A 14,654-nucleotide genomic window follows, 5' to 3' on the forward strand; every position below is an offset into this window, starting at 1 on the left:
TTAAGAAAATTTTGTCAAAATTTCATTTTTATCAAAAATTTTGTCAAAATTTTATTTCTACAGAAAATTTTGTCAAAATTTTATTTCTATAGAAAATTTTGTCAAAATTTTATTCCTATAGAAAATTTTGTCAAAATTTTACTTCTACAGAAAATTTTGTCAAAATTTTATTTCTATAGAAAATTTTGTCAAAATTTTATTTCTATAGAAAATTTTGTCAAAATTTTATTTCCATAGAAAATTTTGTCAAAATTTTATTTCCATAGAAAATTTTGTCAAAATTTCATTTCTATAGGAAATTTTGTCAAAATTTTATTTCTTTGGGAAATTTTGTCAACATTTCATTTCTATAGAAAATTTTGTCAAAATTTTATTTCTATATAAAATTGTATCAAAATTTCATTTCTATAGAAAATTGTGTCAAAATTTCATTTCTATAGAAAATTTTCCCAACATTTTTTTACAATAAAAAATTTTGTCAAAATTTCATTTCTTTAAGAAATTTTGTCAAAATTCCATTTCAATAGAAAATTTTGTCAAAATTTTATTTTTAAAGAAAATTTTATCAAATTTTTATTTCTATAGAAAATTTTGTCAAAATTATATTTCATGTTAGCCTGATAATGAAACAGGCAATTGACGTCCAAATGCATTATATCTAATTATACAATTATTTTTCGAGCTTTATGGACAGATATAGATTAAGGAACATGGTTAATAGAGCCATTGAAAAGAAAACGCCAGATACCAATCTATACACGCCTGGACTGTACATGTTTCGGTTCGGGCGAATGAACCTTTCCACAGCCTTTAGTATAGATCTGGCTGGGAGAGATAACTCAATTTTGGGCCCTTTATGCTAACTCCTTATGGAGAAAACATTTGGGAAATTTCCTCTTACAAATTGAATCATCTTTTCTCCCACTGTACATCATCTTTTCATATAACTTACAAGTCCCTTAATCTTATTTTTATTTCGTTTTGTTACATAGTAATGCAACAACACGAAATTTATTTTTAGAAAGCTAATTTGTTAGAATTCACCTAAGTGGTGAACAGTCGAACAATGCTTATTGTTTCTACAGTCAACTACAACATATGACAATTAACAGAAACTGGTTTCCAGGATACAACAACAATTCTAACGCGTACATTAGTGTTTTTTTCCTAGTTTTGCGACGGGCTCATCGTTGCTTATTATATTTCATGTTAGCCTGATAATGAAACAGGCAATTGACGTCCAAATGCATTATATCTAATTATACAATTATTTTTCGAGCTTTATGTAACAAAACGAAATAAAAATAAGATTAAGGGACTTGTAAGTTATATGAAAAGATGATGTACAGTGGGAGAAAAGATGATTCAATTTGTAAGAGGAAATTTCCCAAATGTTTTCTCCATAAGGAGTTAGCATAAAGGGCCCAAAATTGAGTTATCTCTCCCAGCCAGATCTATACTAAAGGCTGTGGAAAGGTTCATTCGCCCGAACCGAAACATGTACAGTCCAGGCGTGTATAGATTGGTATCTGGCGTTTTCTTTTCAATGGCTCTATTAACCAAGTTCCTTAATCTATATCTGTCCATAAAGCTCGAAAAATAATTGTATAATTAGATATAATGCATTTGGACGTCAATTGCCTGTTTCATTATCAGGCTAACATGAAATATAATAAGCAACGATGAGCCCGTCGCAAAACTAGGAAAAACACGACTAATGTACGCGTTAGAATTGTTGTTGTATCCTGGAAACCAGTTTCTGTTAATTGTCATATGTTGTAGTTGACTGTAGAAACAATAAGCATTGTTCGACTGTTCACCACTTAGGTGAATTCTAACAAATTAGCTTTCTAAAAATAAATTTCGTGTTGTTGCATTACTATGTAACAAAACGAAATAAAAATAAGATTAAGGGACTTGTAAGTTATATGAAAAGATGATGTACAGTGGGAGAAAAGATGATTCAATTTGTAAGAGGAAATTTCCCAAATGTTTTCTCCATAAGGAGTTAGCATAAAGGGCCCAAAATTGAGTTATCTCTCCCAGCCAGATCTATACTAAAGGCTGTGGAAAGGTTCATTCGCCCGAACCGAAACATGTACAGTCCAGGCGTGTATAGATTGGTATCTGGCGTTTTCTTTTCAATGGCTCTATTAACCAAGTTCCTTAATCTATATCTGTCCATAAAGCTCGAAAAATAATTGTATAATTAGATTTTGTCAAAATTTTATTTCTATAGAAAATTTTCTCAAAATTTTACTTCTATAGAAAATTTCTTTAGAAAATTTTGTCAAAATTTTATTTTTATAGAAAGTTATCGCAAAATTTTATTATTTATTTATTATTATGTACAATTTTTGCATAATTTTGTATCTTTATAATTTTTTTTTAAGTTTATTTCTGTACAAATTTTATTTCTATAGAAAATGTTGTCCAAATTTTATTTCTTTGGGTACACAGAAAAAAATATCACCAAAATATTTCCAATTAAAAAGTTAATTGAAGTTGAAAATTTTTTCAATTAATAAATTAATTGATACAATTAACTTTTTAATCATGATAGAAACATTAAGTTAATTAAGCCAATGATTGAAAATTTTAAAATTTGTAATTAAAAAATTAATTGATACAATTAACTTTTTAATCTAATTCGGAAGACTAATTAAAATTGTATTTCAAACAATCATTTGTTAATCCAAATAAAAACTCCAAGCCAATTCAGAAAGTAATCAAAAATAGTTACCTTTTTTAATTAATAAATTAATTGAGTTTTGCAATCAACATCAATTAAATTTTTAATTGAATCAGTTAAAAAATTAATTGAAATTTGCTGAAAAAATCAATTAATTTTTTAATCAAGAATTTTTTCTATGCCCAATTAAAACTGTGATTGATACTATCATTTTCGTGATTGAAGACATTTCAATTAAAAAATTAATTGGATCAATTAATTTGGTGATTGAATCAGAAAAAAATTTTTTTGTGTGTAGTTTTGTCAAAATTTTATTCTATAGAATATTTTGCCAAAATTTTATTTCTATAGACAAAATATTGGCAAAATTTTATTTCTATAGAAAATTTTGTCAAAATTTTATTTCTATAGAAAATTTTGTCAAAATTTTATTTCTATAGAAAATTTTGTCCAAATTTAAAAATTTGACAAATTACCGACTTGACGATAATGGACCAAAATCAATCAAATTCCGACCATCGGACCAAATTTAAAATTTAATAATTTTTTGGACCAATTTTGGTCCGATCGGACCAAAATGGCAACCTTGGAACATTATCTATCTTTGTGACTTATGAGAGCAAAAAGAGGGAGAGAGAGTGCAAGCTAAAGACTAAGGGAAATTTCTAATCTAATTTATTAATTTTTGCGACAAATTATTTATTATCCTTAGCTGCTTATAATGCTAGCAATTAATTTAAAGCATTACAATAAAAGCAAAAGCATTTAATTGTATACTTCACGTCCACAGGCAAATACAATGGTCAGAGTAAAAATTTCCATTGCTTCCAGGCTACCAGCATTTTGAAGCCAGATTTTAACAACAATTGAATTAAAATCCCCTTAGTCCTTAGACTTCATGCAAAACCTCAATATTAATAATGGCCCTTTGAAAAACACAATATACCAAACGAATCAAATCACCATACTGCAACCAGACACGTTAACATTCTCTATGGAGGCGTTAACAAACGGAAACGGAAGTTGTTATACAAAAAGGCGCAATAAAATTTTCTATTTTCATGTCGAGAAAGAACATGACCATAAGACGAAGAAGTTGGTTGTTTATTAAATGGCCAAAGCCTACACAATGTGTCTTAATATTGAAACGGACTTTGTTATAAAATATTTGGATAGTTAACAGAGCCAACAGAGGCAATGAAAAAGGATATCAGCCAAACACAAAAAGCCTGATTGAAGCGGAAACACTAACCTGGTGGTTAACGGAAGTTCCATGTAATTTTAAGACTATTTAAAGAGGAGAATACGGGTAGAATTTAATAGAAGTTGAAATTGTGAAGCGAAGGACTAAGGACTATTGTGAAGCTAAACTATAGAATATGCGGAATGGTATACGTTTGCTCAGGTAAGCCCGATAAACCCTAGGCTCTCTGTAAAAACTCCAAAAAATATTTCGTAATATTAGCACAAGTTTTAATCTCTCTCTCAAATGAAATATTAATCAATCTAAGTTTATTCAGAATTGATAAAAACCCTCTCCCTGTCTCTCTCTCTCTTATATATATTCTGGAGCATTAGACTTGAAAGGGTGAGACTATAGATCCAAAGAGTGGGGGACTTGTAGATCCAAAAAACTCAGTGGAAAACTGGAAGTCCGAAGAACTCAGTGGTTGAACTGAAGATTCAAAGAATTCAATTCTGTAACTGTAAATCTGAAGAACACGGCAGTGAAACTCTAGATCTGAAGAATTCTGTGGAGGAACTGCATATCCGAAAAACTCAGCGAAGAAACTGTAGACCTGAAGAGCTCAGTACAGAAACTGGAAAACACAGAGGTGGGCAGCAATAGGAAAACTTTGTAGTGAAACTGTAGATCCAACAAACTAAGTGAGTTTGTTGGATCTACAAGTTTGAGTGAGTTTGTTGGATCCAAAGATCCGATTTTGGAAGCAGTAGGAGAAATTTGTGATGGAACTGTAATGGGGGATCTGTAGAACTCAGTGTTGGAACTGTAAATCCAAAGAAAGAAAGAACTGTATATCCGACAAACTGAGTGGGGGTATTGTAGTCCTCATGTACACCTGTAGATCCAACAAAATAAATTGTAGAATTGTAGATCCGAAAAATCCATTGATGAAGTGTTAGTGCAATTGTAGATCTAAAAAATCTTCCACCATAGATTTTTGGATCTGAAGAACACAGTGATGAAAATTGTAGATTCAACGAATTCAATCGAGATACAATAATCCGAGGAACTCGGTTGAGGAATTGAAGATGCGAAAAACTCTGGGAAATTCACTGGTGAAACTTTAGATCGGAAAAACTCAATGGTAAATTTGTAGATCAGAAGAACTCCGTAGTGAAACAGTAAATCCCAAGAACTAAATGGGGAAACTGTAGATCCGAGGAACACAGTGGGGGAATTGGAGATCCACAGAACTTAGTGATCAAACTGTAGAATCTACATGCGAAGATACGTGGTGAAAATGTAGATCCGAAAAACTATGTGGAGGAACTGTATATCTGAAGATCCGATTTGGGACGCAGTAGGAGAAATTTCTGGTGGAACTGTAGTGGGGATCTGTAGACCTGAATAACTCAGTGGAGGAACTGTAAATACAAAGAAAGAACTGTAGATCCATGGAAGTCAGTAGTGAAACTGTAGATTCGTAGAATTCAGAGCTGGAACTGTAAATCTGAAAAACACAATGGTGGACTTGAAGATTGATTGACTCAATGGATTCGAAAACCTCAGTGTGCAAAGGGGAGATTCGAAAAAGTTGATCTGAAGAACTCTGTGGGGAACTTTAGAGCCGAAGAATTAAGTGATCCAACGTGGATCCGAAGAGCTTAATGGGTCTCAAGTGGTACAATTGTGATAGGGGAAAAAGTAGATGGAAACAATGGGGGAAAAAGTAGGATCTAAAATTTGATCTGATGAACTGTAGATCCGAAAAACTCTGTGAGGAAAATGTAGGTCTAAAGAGCTCATTGGTGAAACTGTAGATCCGAAAAACTCTGCGAAGAAAATGTAGGCCTAAAGAGCTCATTGGTGAAACTGTAGATCCGAAAAATTCAGTGAAAAAAGCAGAATCGAAGAACTCTGTGGTGCGACTCTAGATCGGAAGAACTTGGGTGTGAATTCAATTGTGGAATCCGAAGAACTATGTGGGGAAAAAGCTGACCTGAAGAACTCTGTGGGGAACTCTAGATCTGAAGAATTAAGTGCTTAAATTTCGATGCAAGAAACTCAGTGGGGGAAGTGTAGGCCTCAAGAACTCTGTGGTGCAATCGTGATCCGAAGAATTCAGTGGTACAATAGGGGAAAAGTAGATGGATGGAATTGGGAAAGAAGTAGGTCCAAGAACTCTAGATCCGGAGAAGTGGTGGAATTATAGATCCGAAGAACACAGTGGTAATATTTTAAATCCGATGAACTCGATGGGAAGTTAAGTGCTGGCACTGTAGATCCGAAGAACACGGTGTGACACTGTAGAAGAACTCAGTGGAAACTATAGATCCGAAGAACACATTGAGAAAATATAGGTCTGAAGAATTCAATGATAAAACTGTAGATCCAAAGACTTCAATTGTGGAAATTAAGTGCTGGCACTGTAGATCCGAAGAACACGGTGTGACACTGTAGGGCTGAAGAACTCAGTGGAAACTATAGAACCGAAGAACACATTGAGAAAATATAGGTCTGAAGAACTCAATGATAAAACTGTAGATCCAAAGACTTCAATTGTGGAAATTAAGTGCTGGCACTGTAGATCCAAAGAACACGGTGTGACACTGTAGGCCTGAAGAACTCAGTGGAAACTATAGATCCGAAGGGCACATTGAGAAAATATAGGTCTGGAGAACTCAATGATAAAACTGTAGCTCCAAAGACTTCAATTGTGGAACTTTAGACCCAAAGAACTCAGTGGGGAAACAGCAGAACCAAAGTGAAACTCTAATTCCGAAGAATTCCATGATGGAACTGTGAAAAAAACACAATGATGGAATTGTAGATCGATAGATTCAGGGGAACTGTAAATCGGAAAAACTCAATGGGGAAACAGTAGAATTAAGTGTTGAAACTGTAGATCCGAAGAACACGGCAGGGAAACTGTAGATCCGAAGTACTCAGCGGGGAATTTCATATCCGAAGAACTCAGTTGGTGACCCTATATATATCCCAATAACTATGTGAGGAAAGTGTAGACCCGAAAAATGCTGTGGAGTTACTATGGATCCGACGAACACAGTGGGGAAGCAGTAGGGGAACTTTGTGCTGGAACTCTAGATCCGAAAAACTCAGCGGTGAAACTTTAGATCCCAAGAACTTAGTGGACTGCAGAACCGAAGAATTTGTTGGTGAAAATATAGCTCCTAAGAATTCAATGGTGTAACTTTAAATCCGAAGAACGTAGTGATGGAATCGTAGATCGAATATAATTCTGTGGGCAAATTGTAATTCCGAAAATTCAGTGGGGAAAGAACTCTGTGGTGGAACTAAAGATCAGTAATAAAAATCTGGAACCACAGAATTCAGTGGTGCATGCAAAAATGTAGTACAAGTGAAGATTACTACTTCGTGAAAGACTACAGGTTTGCCTCTCAATATTAAAGCAAAACGGAGGTTAATGAGTTATAACTCCCAAAAACAATCTAAAATTCCATAAAAATCCTGAAGAAATCGAAAATTTTATATGAAAAACTTCTTTTTGTGATATCTCCTAAATAAGCGTCGAGCGAAAAGGAGGTTAAATTTACATGAAACTTTTCTGTTGCTTATATCTCCTAAACTAAGAGTCCTAGATCGAAAATGAGGTTAATTTGTAATCACCTTCAAAAAATCGAAAATTACATGAAAGTACGGTTGCCACTCGAGCCAAAAAAATAAAATAAAAAATATTTTGCAAAATTTTATTTCTATAGAAAAGTTTGACTTTATTTCTATAAAATAACAGGTTGGCTGATAAGTCCCCGGTCTGACACATAGATGGCGCCGCTAGTGTTAAATGCAATTTATTTAATTATAGAGTACCAACCTTCAAATGATTCGTGTCAAAATTTGACGTCTGTAAGTCAATTAGTTTGTGAGATAGAGCGTCTTTTGTGAAGCAGCTTTTGTTATTGTGAAAAAAATGGAAAAAAATGAATTTCGTGTTTTGATAAAATACTGTTTTCTGAAGGGAAAAATACGGTGGAACCAAAAACTTGGCTTGATAATGAGTTTCCGGACTCTGCCCCAGGGAAATCAACAATAATTGATTGGTATTCAAAATTCAAGCGTGGTGAAATGAGCACGGAGGACGGCGAACGCAGTGGACGCCCGAAAGAGGTGGTTACCGACGAAAACATCAAAAAAATCCACAAAATGATTTTGAATGACCGTAAAATGAAGTTGATCGTGATTGCAGAGGACTTAAAGATATCAAAGGAACGTGTTGGTCATATCATTCATCAATATTTCGATATGCAGAAGCTCTGTGCACAATGGGTGCCGCGCGAGCTCACATTTGACCAAAACCAACAACGTGTTGATGAATCTGAGCGGTGTTTGCAGCTGTTAACTCATAAAACACCCGAGTTTTTCCATCGATATGTGACAATGGATGAATCATGGCTCCATCACTACACTCCTGAGTCCAATCGACAGTCGGCTGAGTGGACAGCGACCGGTGAACCGTCTGCAAAGCGTGGAAAGACTCAAAAGTCCGCTGGCAAAGTAATGGCCTCTGTTTTTTGGGATGCGCATGGAATAATTTTTATCGATTATCTTGAGAAGGGAAAAACCATCAACAGTGACTATTATAAGGAGTTATTGGACCGTTTGAAGGTCGAAATCGCGGCAAAACGGCCCCATATGAAGAAGAAAAAAGTGTTGTTCCACCAAGACAACGCACCGTGCCACAAGTCATTGAGAACGATGGCAAAAATTCATGAATTGGGCTTCGAATTGCTTCCCCACCCACCGTATTCTCCAGATCTGGCCCCTAGAGACTTTTTCTTCTTCTCAGACCTCAAAAGGATGCTCGCAGGGAAAAAAATTTGGCTGCAATGAAGAGGTGATCGCCGAAACTGAGGCCTATTTTGAGGCAAAACCGAAGGAGTACTACCAAAATGGTATCAAAAAATTGGAAGGTCGTTATAATCGTTGTACCGCTCTTGAGGGGAACTATGTTGAATAATACAAACGAATTTTGACAAAAAAATATGTTTTTCTTTGTAAGACTAAGTCCCCGGTCTAACAAAGCCAACCTGTTATTTGGTCAATATTTTATTTCTATAGAAAATTTTGTCAACATTTTTTTTCCATAGAAAGTATGGTCAAAATTTTATTTCTATAGGAAATTTTATCAAAATTTTATTTCTATAGGAAATTTTGTCAAAATTTTATTTCTATAGAAAATTTTGTCAAGATTTTTTTATATAGAAAATTTTAGCAAAATTTTATTCTATACAAAATTTTGTAAAAATGTTATTTCTATAGAAAATGTTGTCAAAATTTTATTTCTATAGAAAATTTTTGGAAAATTTTATTTCTATAGAAAATTTTTGGAAAATTTTATTTCTATAGAAAATTTTTGCAAAATTTTATTTCGATAGAAATTTTTGGAAAATTTTATTTCTATAGAAAATTTTATTTCTATAGAAAATGTTTGGAAAATTTTATTTCTATAGAAAATTTTTGCAAAATTTTAGTTCCCCGGTCTAACAAAGCCAACCTGTTATTTGGTCAAAATTTTATTTCTATAGAAAATTTTGTCAACATTTTTTTCCATAGAAAATATGGTCAAAATTTTATTTCTATAGGAAATTTTATCAAAATTTTATTTCTATAGGAAATTTTGTCACAATTTTATTTCTATAGAAAATTTTGTCAAGATTTTTTTATATAGAAAATTTTAGCAAAATTTTATTCTATACAAAATTTTGTAAAAATGTTATTTCTATAGAAAATTTTGTCAAATATTATTTCTATAGAAAATTTTGTCAAACTATTATTATCATAGAAAATGTTGTCAAAATTTTATTTCTATAGAAAATTTTGGGAAAATTTTATTTCTATAGAAAATTTAGGGAAAATTTTATTTCTATAGAAAATTTTGTCAAATTTTTATTTCTATAGAAAATTTTGTAAAAATTTTATTTCGATAGAAATTTTTGGAAAATTTTATTTCTATAGAAAATTTTTGGAAAATTTTATTTCTATAGAAAATATTTAGAAAATTTTATTTCTATAGAAAATTTTTGCAAAATTTTAGTTCTATAGAAAATTTTGTCAAAATTTTATTTCTATAGAAAATTTTGTAAAAATTTTATTTCTATAGCAAATTTTGTCAAAATTTTATTTCTATAGAAAATTTTATCAAAATTTTATTTCTATAGGAAATTTTGTCAAAATTTTATTTCTATAGAAAATTTTGTCAAGATTTTTTTATGTAGAAAATTTTAGCAACATTTTATTCTATACAAAATTTTGTAAAAATGTTATTTCTATAGAAAATTTTCTCAAAATATTATTTCTATAGAAAATGTTGTCAAAATTTTATTTCTATAGCAAATTTTGGGAAAATTTTATTTCTATAGAAAATGTTGGGAAAATTTTATTTCTATAGAAAACTTTGTCAAAATTTTATTTGTATAGAACATTTTGTCAAAATTTTATTTCTATAGAAAATTTTGTCAAAATTTTATTTCTATAGAAAATTTTGTCAAAATGTTATTTCTATAGGAAATTTTGTCAAATTTTTATATATATATATATAGAAAATTTTGGCAAATTTTTATTTATATAGAAAATTTTGTAAAATTTTATTCTATAGAAAATTTTTTATTTTATTTCTTTAGAAAATTTTGTCAAAATTTTATTTCTATAGAAAATTTTGTCAAAATTTTATTTCTATAGAAAATTTTGTCAAAATTTTATTTCTATAGGAAATTTTGTCAAATTTTTATATATATATATATATAGAAAATTTTGGCAAATTTTTATTTATATAGAAAATTTTGTAAAATTTTATTCTATAGAAAATTTTTTAAAAATTTTATTTCGATAGAAAATTTTATTTCTTTACAAAATTTTTGCAAAATTTTATTTCTATAGAAAATTTTGTCAACATTTTTTTTCTATAGAAAATTTAGTCAACATTTTATTTGTATAGAAAATTTTGGCAAAATTTTATTCTATATAAAATTTTGTACAAATTTTATTTCTATAGAAAATTTTGTCAAAATTTTATTTCTATAGAAAATTTTGTCAAAATTTTAGTTCTATAGAAAATTTTATCAAAATTTTATTTCTATAGAAAATTTTGGCAAAATTTTATTTCTATAGAAAATTTTGTAAAAATTTTATTTCGATAGAAAGTTTTGTTAAAATTTTATTCAAAAAAAAAAATTGTTAAAATTTTATTTCTATAGAAAATTTTGTTAAAATTTTATTTCTATAGAAAATTTTGTCAAAATTTTATTTCTATAGGAAATTTTGTCAAATTTTTATTTATATAGAAAATTTTTGGAAATTTTTTTCTATAGAAAATTTTTATTTCTATAGAAATTTTTGGTCAACATTTTTTTTCTATAGAAAATTTAGTCAACATTTTATTTTTATAGGAAATTTTGTCAAAATTTTATTTCTATAGAAAATTTTGGCAAAATTTTATTCTATAGAAAATTTTGTAAAAGTTTTATTTCTATAGAAAATTTTGTCAAAATTTTATTTCTATAGAAAATTTTGTCAAAATTTTAGATCTATAGAAAATTTTATCAAAATTTTATTTCTATAGAAAAATTTGGCAAAATTTTATTCTATAGAAAATTTTGTCAAAATTATTGTTGTCTTTGATCACAGCTTAAAACCATGCATTGACTAAACTACAAGTGTAGCTTAACCAACAGAGGAAAAGAATGCTTGTCAAATTTATTGGGGCAAAGCTCTATGGACTGCAAGATGGTTGGATGTACAGCTGTTTCGGAATTACCAAATTCCTCATCAGCATCCTCTACTTGCAGCAAAACTATCACCCAATTATCAGAATAAATTCGGGTAATTCACTCAACCCAAAGTGAACTACCCTTGAACCTTCCGAAAAAAGGTTTGATAGTCTACTGCTACTGCCTAAACAAATTTGCAAGGTTAGGTTAGGTTAGGTTAAAGTGGCAGCCCGATTAAATTTCAGGCTCACTTAGACTATTCAGTCCATTGTGGTACCACATTTAACTAAAAGTACCTATTACATATGGGCACTTCTAGTCTTAACCACTGAACCTTCTCTATTATTTACTTTTGTGGAACCAACCAGATTGCACAAAAAACATTAACAAACAACAAATTTGCAAGCATATCTCTTTTCCTTTGCCAAACTCAAATCATCGATTTGAACGTAGTTGACTGGGTTTGTTTTTGAGCGTGCTTCCTCTATCTTCATTCGTTTTGTCAAAATTTTATTTCTAATTGTAAAAAAATTTTTTCTATAGAAAATGTTGTAGAAATTTTATTTCAATAGAAAATTTTGTTAAAATTTTATTTCGATAGAAAATTTTGTTAAAATTTTATTTCGATAGAAAATTTTGTTAAAATTTTATTTCTATAGAAAGTTTTGTCAAAATTTTATTTCTATAGGAAATTTTGTCAACATTTTATTGCATGGAATTTTGGAGTTTTTGGGAGTGATCATGCATTACGAATGTTTTCGTTTTTGGAAGCCTACTTTAGGGGATAACTTCAGGGAAATACTGAAATTTTTATTTGAAAAACTTACGTTTACTCAATATGCTCTGCGTCCCATGCTTATAGAAATATGTTCTTTTATTGTTTGAAATAAAACAAATTTCTCTTTGCTGTCCTCTTTAAGACAACACGTTGCCTTCATTACATTCTGTTTATGTTTATTTGCAAAATGTATAGACGAAAATTGTTGTGGCACAACAAGGGAGAAAATTCTATAGCATAACCGTGACTTTCAGGGCCATAACCATTTAAAGGTTATTGTTGTTGTTTCCTTAGCAGTCATCGAAAGTAATGGCTTTACGCTTTCTTTATGGGCATACTTTTAGGCGCATTACAAATGTTGTGCAAAAGTTAACAGTACTTCTTTTAATTTTCAGCTTTCTCGGCTAACATTTATCGTTCACCCATTACAAGTTTTGCCCCTTTTTTCCTGGTTTCGATTGAGCAAAACAAGTTTCTTGTCTCTGCAAGCATCCTCGATATTTGTAGGTGGAAACTTTTCGTTTGTGTTTGTCTTGGAATTGCCCTTGAGCCATTTAGGATGCCACATTGTGATAACAACTTATTACAGTGGTAATGAGCAAAGTGTGATAATCGCAATGTTCTCATTTCAGCGTGTAAAATTGCCATTGATAAGGTCACAATGTTTGTCGTTTGTTTTTCTTTTGTCCTAAGTATATTTGTGCGAAAATGGAGAGAAAAGCAAATGCGTTGTCACATTTGTGTGTTAATGTGGTGGCAGAAAGTGTGATTTTTCCCTTTGGAAATGGTAACACTTTGCCAAATACATTGGGTAATTGAGATTTGAAAAGATTATGTCTTCCATTTGTGTGTTTGGCCTTAAGCGATTTTTTGTTTGCCAAGACAATCTCTAGGATGTTGTTTCTTTGGGAAATGCCCTAAAGTTTATCTTCAGTTGAAAGAAACCCTTAAAATTGGGCATCAATTTTGAATTCTTCACAAAGCCCAAAAGTATGCTATAATATTTTTTAAGATATTTATATAAAAACATAAGCATATCTTATGTAGTTTTTTTTTTCATTTTATTTCCCAAGTTTTCTACTTTGCACTTTCCTCTCCTCATCTGTGATTCCTTTAATTACCTAATTTACATTCCCTAAACATACCATAACATACTTTTAGGAGTTTAAAATAAATGAAATTATTTCCTGTGCTAGCATCCACATACAAAAGCTAAAACTCAACCAGGATCATGCCATGTGCTATAAAAGCCAAACGTTCCTGTATGCACAGAAAGCATATGGAATTCTTTTCATTTTTTTTGGGAGGGAAATTTGCACAGAGCAACATTTTCTAAATTTTAAAAATGTGCATGTGCATATTTTAGTGTTTTGGGAAACTGTCTAAAATGGCGGGAAATGTTCTCCGTTTGTTATTTAATGCTATAATATTTGCAACAGTCCTAAAGTAAAGTAATGTCATTTTTGACCAAATTTTCTATAGAAATAAAACTTTACGAAAAATTTCTATAGAAATAAAAAACGGAAAAATTTTCTATAGAAATAAAATTAAAAAAAAATCGATATAAATAAAATTTTAACAAAATCTTCTATAGAAATAAACACTTTAGGAAATTTTCTATTAAAAAACCATTGATATAAATAAAATTTTGACCAATTTTTCTATGGAAATAAAATTGTACATACATTTTGTTTAGAAATAAAATTATGCAAAAATTTTCTATAGAAATAAAATTTTGCAAAAATTTGCTATAGAAATAAACAAATTGCAAAAATGTTCTATAGAAATAAATTTTGACAAATTTTGCTATAGAAATAAATTTTGACAAATTTTTCTATACAAATAAAATTTTGCAAAAATTTTCTATAAAAATAAAAAAAAATTGCAAAAATTTTCTATATAAATAAAAAAAATGCAAAAAATTTTCTATAGAAATAAATTTTGACAAATTTTTCTATAGAAATAAAATTTTGGAAAAATTTTCTATAGAAATAAAATTTTACAAAAATTTTCTATAGAAATGAAAAAAATTGCAAATATTTTCTATAGAAATAAAATTTAAAAAAAATCGATATAACTAAAATTTTAACAAAATTTTCTATAGAAATAAACATTTTAGGAAATTTTCTATAAAATTTAAAAAAAAATCGATATAAATAAATTTTTTTTCTATAGAAATAAAATTTTACATAAATTTTCTTTAGAAATAAAATTTTGCAAAAATTTTCTATAGAAATAAATTTTGACAAATTT

This window comes from Haematobia irritans, chromosome 3 (assembly GCF_050003625.1).
Source record: "Haematobia irritans isolate KBUSLIRL chromosome 3, ASM5000362v1, whole genome shotgun sequence".
Lineage (NCBI taxonomy): Eukaryota > Metazoa > Arthropoda > Insecta > Diptera > Muscidae > Haematobia > Haematobia irritans.